The sequence below is a fragment of the Agelaius tricolor genome, unplaced genomic scaffold (assembly GCF_023055355.1).
Source record: "Agelaius tricolor isolate 1412-34295 unplaced genomic scaffold, bAgeTri1.0.p SCAF_31, whole genome shotgun sequence".
Lineage (NCBI taxonomy): Eukaryota > Metazoa > Chordata > Aves > Passeriformes > Icteridae > Agelaius > Agelaius tricolor.
The window spans coordinates 3,819,773-3,826,138 of NW_027269291.1; the positions used below are offsets into that span (position 1 = coordinate 3,819,773).

The 6,366-nt window shown below is 48.3% G+C and overlaps 1 pseudogene; it reads left to right on the top strand.

Moving 5' to 3' along the window:
* Positions 1 to 3,030: 3,030 nt before the first annotated feature.
* LOC139601492 (feather keratin Cos1-1/Cos1-3/Cos2-1-like) lies at positions 3,031 to 3,835 on the top strand (annotated as a pseudogene).
* The last annotated feature ends 2,531 nt before the right edge of the window (positions 3,836 to 6,366 follow it).

Genomic DNA, 6,366 nt, shown 5'->3' on the forward strand with positions numbered 1-6,366 from the left:
ATTTGGCAATGTCTGATATCTCTACTTATAGCCATTTTTCCTAGCATAAGACTGCAAACAAAATTTGCATAATTCCTCTTCTTTCCTCTCCTTAGTATCTGAATCTAGTCTCTTATTTTTAATTAAAATTATGCAAAATAGTGTGCTTCATTCTAGATGTGTCAGGGCATTTCCACATCTAAAACCCCACATCGTTTTTAGCAGTACATTGTTCCACCCATTTTGGGCTTTGTTGTGGAAAAACTTTAATGTGATTGGCAAAGCACTCAAAGGGCAGAGCTGTGGAAGGCTGGCTGGGAAGCAAGCCTCTCTTTGCACTCATTGGGAGGACATTAGCACTTCCAAACAGTACTTGCTTTTTCCCTCCCAATTTTCATTTCAGAACAGATTAACCATGTTCTCAAAGCTTTTCTTTTGGCACACTGACAGTGAGGATAGTCCATGTAACCACTTCATAATGAGGAGGCATCAGCTCCTCATCATGGTAAACACACCTTTATGGAAAGTGTAGGGTTAATTTCACCTGAACATAGAGCTCTCCAATTGAGATGATTGAGTCTGAACTGGACATCTACTCCTCCCTTCTAGAAGCAATGGCACTTCTGGGGGAGATTCCCAAACCTCCTGCATCCACCTGGGCACTTGGCATTTAGTCCTGTACCCAGGCCCAGGCACCACTGCCCAAGGCACAGGCTCATTCCCACCTTTGTCAGCTGTGCTCTTTTCCAGTGGCATTTGGGAAAATGCAGAAAGAGTCTGAGACTGGATTTGTCCTCAGACAGACACCACTGCTTGTCATTTCTGCCTAGGAATGATGCACTTTGGAAAGAATTGTGTATTTGGAGTGTTGAAGCCCTGTACAGTCCTGGAAAGCAACAAAAAGGATCAGAAATGTCCAAGAAATCCAAGACACAGTAGAGTGCAGGACACTGTGACCTGCTGTGAATTCCTCATCAAAACTGCTTAGAGCCCTCTGAGATAACCAGCAGCATTCAAAGCCTCACACAGGGCTGTCAGAGCACATCCTTCTCACTTGGGAGAGGCAGGCTATGCTGGAACAGCCACAGAAAAACAAATGAGTACCCTGAGATTTCTCGGGCAAAGGGGATGATACTCCATGATCAACCGATTCCAATTCAAAGGGTGGGATCCATCTGGAAACTCAGCACCCTTGAGCTGAGTTTCCATAAGAAGTGCTGTAGTGGGTTTGCCCAAAAATAGGTCCCCAGAACCCTTCCTTTAGCTCATGGGAGGAGAGGAGATCACTGAGATGTTGCCAGCTGCTGGACAGAGAAACTGGCACAGACTCAGGAACATGGGAGCTCTCTCCAGCACTGGTGATTTCCCTGAAAAGGAGAGACATGAAAAAGAGTGGGACCCCTCTCTGGTAGTGGATGAGTGCAGGAAGAATCTTGTCCAGAGTCTGACTGGTGGCTGTTTTCCACTTGCTGATGCAGGGTAAGGAAGAGCCCTTCCCATCTTGGGCTTCTGCCACAATGTCAAACCATAAGAGCAATTGTGCTCCCTACCAAAGGCCTCATTCTCCAGCTGTGGCCATCAGTGGAGGCCCATGGAGATGAAACAGGAAGAAGAGCCAGCAGGCTACTTGCTCTGAGAATTGCAGTGCTATTGTAAGCAGAGAACATTGACAAGGCTTGTTTGGCTTGTTAATGGTGTAGCCTCCAATAGGTCTGCACCAAGTCTTGGACAGTTTTTATCATCAAAATCCCTGGATCTAGAAGCAACTGTGAAAGTCACACGAGTATGTGCTTCACAGCACCACAGCATCCACTTCCAGGGATGGGGCAGCCAGATCTTCTCTGGACAACATGTGCAGGGCCTCACCACCCTCAGAGGGAAGAATTTTTTCTTAGCAACTAGTACAAATCTATCCTGTTTCAGTGGGAAGCCATTCCCCCTTGCCCTGTCACTACATGTCCTTGTTAAAAAGAGAGAGTTCATCTCTTTTATCCTCTTTGGGCACTGGAATGTGATTTAAGGTATTCCCAAAACCATCTTCAGGCTAAATACATTCATCTCTCCCAGCCCTGTCTCCATAGCAGAAGGGCTGCAGCCCTCTGAGCAACTTTGTGACCTCATCTAGACCTACTTCAGCACCTTCACATTGGTGACCACAGAAATGGACACAGCACTCCAGCTGGGGCCTCACAAGAGCAGAGAACTGGGGGAGAACCACCTCTCTATACCTAGTGGTAACTCTTCTTCTGAGGCAATACAGTTCTGGGATACAATTCCAGGGCTGCATGTGAACGTTGCAGGTCGTGTCCAGCCTCTCATTCACCAGCACACCCAAGTCCTTCTTGGATGGGCTGCTCTCAGTTTACTCATTACCCACTCTGTGTGCATCCTTGGGGAAGACCCAACCCAAATTCAGGACCTTATACTTGGCCTTCTTGAGCTTCATGAGGATTTCATTGGCCCACCTCTCTGTCCTGATGAAGTCGAGGTTGTAGGAGCACAATACACCATGGGCTCTGCTGAGGACACCTGGGGACAACTGCAGCAGGGCTGGAGCACTGTGAGGAAGGACAAGGAGCCAGACAAGCCCATGACATTTTCTCTGCTGCACAAAGAGGGCATGAGTTAAACAAGCCAGAATTTTCTCTTGATAGCAGAGTTAGGCACATTGGGCTGAAAAACAGTTGCAGAGTCGATGGACACAGGGAGGGAAGAGGTGACCACAGGGAGAGAAAGAGAAGGATAGGACATATCCTCATGCACAGGAGTCCTTGGGCAGCCAGCTGAGGATTGCTGGAACTCAAACCGCCCCACCAGAGTTATCCAGACTGTAATATCACTTGCCCAGCCTGGGCCCATGCAGTACATAAACTGAGTTTTCTGCCTGCACTGCTGCATTCCTGCTTTAGAAATCCCAGGGCCTTTAATCCCAGGGATCAGAAGAAGCCTTCAATGGGGAACAGGCACGGAACAAACCTGGAAATGAAAAGGCAGCAGTGTAGGAAATGAAAGCACAGCCCATATCATTAGGTGTGCTGGTTTGCATTCAAGATGAGCTTGCTGGGAAATTGTTACCTCTGCAAAGGCTGCCCCTGGTCCTGCGGCAGTGAAGGGCAGGTATAAAAGGCAGCCCAAGTCTCTGCTCTCTCATCCACTTCTCTTGCTTCCTTCTGCTTGGGAACCAGGTGAGTCTGAAGCCCCTTCTCTTTCTCTGCCAAAGTGAGATCTCCTCTTGGTGGGTATCTCAACTGATGTTGGCTTTCTCATATTTGGGGATTGGAGCATCCGGTCCTGAGAGAGGAAAGTCGGGAGGAGGCTGGCATGGAGAGAGGCTGGTGATGGTGGTGCCTTTTGCTTTATTTGCCTGGCAGAGAACTTCCTGAGTCAGGCTGCTCTTTGTAGGGCTCCTGGCCCAGTCTCCAGCTTCCCACTCATGATGGCCTTGGCTCTTTTGTGATGGGGTAACCAGGCTGCTCCTCACTCACCCACCCAGCCTTGTGCTCTGTTTCCTCTCTACTCTCTCTGCCAGGTGCATCTGAAGCCTCAAGACATGTCCTGCAACACCCAGTGCCGTCCCTGCCAGCCCTGTGGCCCCACTCCACTGGCCAATAGCTGCAATGAGTGCTGTGTCAGGCAGTGCCAGGACTCCACTGTGGTCATTCAGCCGCCTGCTGTGGTGGTGACCCTGCCTGGGCCCATCCTCAGCTCCTTCCCACAGAACACCGTGGTGGGATCCTCCACCTCTGCTGCTGTTGGCAACATCCTCAGCTCTGACGGAGTTCCCATCAACTCTGGGGGCTTTGACATCTCCTCCATCACCAGGCGCTACGGTGGAAGGAGGGGCCTCCCTTGCTAATGGTGCTGGTCTTGGGAAGTGTCCCCAGGATCTCCAGGCATGGTGCTGGACAAAGGAAGAATCTTCAGGTCATTTCTTTCAGAGGAACTGACCATCTTTAGTTCCTCCTGAATATGCTGGAAAGAAGGGCCCAGCTCAGGCACTTGAAAAGCCCTATGTCTTTCCTACATATCTCCTTGTTTCTATTTTCATTGTGTCCTTCTGCTCCCCTCGGCTGCAAGGCTCCTCCAAGCCAGCCTGCACTCTACAGGCAAGGCAGATGCATGTCCTGCATGGACTTCACCATGGCCAAGAGGTGAAGTGTCCTGCTTGTCCCTCCAGATCCCTGCACTGAGGGCCTGTGCTTATAACAACCTTGATTCCTTCTTTAAACTCAATAAAGATTTTTGCATCTCAGGCTGGGTCTCCAGGTTGTCCTTCCCTCCACATATGCCCTTGCAAGCTCCCAGGGTAGAATGGTGTTGATCCTGGCAGGGGAAAAGGTGACAATGCAGTGAGATCCTTCATCCAGAAAAATGTGAGGTTGGGATACACTGCAGGGGGTGCTATGTGGGGAACAGTCCTGGGCCAGGATGCAAAACATCCCCAGCTGAAAGGTGATCAGCTCGTTTCCCTTCAGTGTCTTTGCCCAGATATACCCCCAACACCTCCTGCAAAAACCTCACGTAACAACTAGAATTTCATGGGAGGTCCTGGAAACAAACCAACCTGCAGGATCATGGGAATTCAGCACCTCTTGCTCTGGTCAGTGCTGTGCTGGGGTAGGCAGAAAATGTTACCAAAGGATGTCAGAAGTGTGGTTGTGTGGAATAGCCTCGGAGCTGGCCCAAGGCCTCATCTCCACTCCACTGCCCAGTCTGAGACCATGGCCAGCACAAATGGGCACAGGCAGCTGGGATCAGTTCCTCATTGCAGCCCTACTGCCACACATAAGGCCCATGGCAGGGCCCAGGTTTTGGCAGGCATTCAGGCCTGGCATCATTCCCAAGTCAATGCTGGGATTAACCACTCTGGGCCTCACACTGGGGTCCCTGTGAACCCTCACGGGCCAGGGCAGTCCAAGGACAGTAATGGAAGCCCACAGACCCTTCCCTGCTCAGGGGTACCTTGTTGCTCCCAACCACAGATGGAGCAGCTCAGCTCAGCCTCAGGCCCTCACAGACCCTGTGTGTAAGGTCCTTTTCTGGACCAGTGCTGCTCCAGAAAAGCTCTGTGCAAAGTCATTCTGGACACTCTCAGCAGTATCTGTGAGCTGTCTGTGGCAGACAAGTTTTGTTCACTATTGTCCCTTTTGCTCAGTCTGATGGTCTTGGACACTGTTTTGATCAAAAGCACATCAGAGGCCTTAGTCAGGAAGGGCTGGATAAACAGAATCCATCCATCCATCCATCCATCCATCCATCCATCCATCCATCCATGATGGAGACTGTGTAAATTGCCCTTTCCCCATCTGGGAGTCTGGAATGCAGACAGGTGTCCTTTTCTTTCAGAAAGTGAGGTTTTAAAGTCCTTTGATGGCATTTCCTCCTCTTGCCTGTTTGACCAATGTCACAGTGATATTTTATGAAAAATCCCCTTGCCAGGATTTCTTCTCCTGGAAAGGTGGGAAGCTTTAGATTCTCCCTGTTTTGCTGCTTTGGAATGTAATTTGGAAAATTGTTTACCCATCATGTGAATTATTTTAACTTAATGACCAATCCCAGTCTAGCTGTGTCGGGACTCTGGTCTGTCACGGGTTTTTATTATTCATTCTTTTCTAGTCTTCTCTCTGTATCCTTTCTCTATAGTTTAGTATAGTTTTAGTATATAATTTCTTAATATAGTATAATATAATATAATATAATATAATATAATATAATATAATATAATATAACAATAAATCAGCTTTCTGAGAACTTGAAATCAAATTCTCATCTCTCACCTCATCCTGGGGACCTCACAACACCACAGACCAATGATAGGTCAGGGTGAGAGAAGTATCAGGGCACTGAACACAACTCTCTTGGCAATCAGGTTCATGAGGAAGCCAAGTACTGCAGACTGCAGTTCTAATGAATGTACCCTGTGGATACCTGTTGGAAATCCTCACATTTTAGCCATCCCTTCACTATTTATAGATGGTGGGTAACAGGACTGATGGCAGCATGGCACAGAATGTCCCTAGAGAAAGTTTGGCCTACTAATGTTCAACATTCTTCATTCTTTCCATGATGTGGTCATTGCAGTAATCTCTGAGTTTCTGTGAAGAACATCTGGCTTCACTATTAATGCAGGAATTTAGGGGTTTTTTTTCTGTGATGCTCCAAAATTTCTTTTTTCGACTTTCACCCTCAGCTGAAGTGAGTGATTAAAAGGTTTGGGACATCTCAGATGTCCACAGTTCCCTGAATGTAGGGAAGGGGCTGATGAAGGCAAAGATAAGCTCAAACAGCAGCTGAAGCATGAAGGGAGCAACAGGAAAAGTTCCCTGCATATTCTTCCTGCTGGAGATTTAGGGAAGAGTCTCTGAACTCCTCCATCTATTTGGCCAA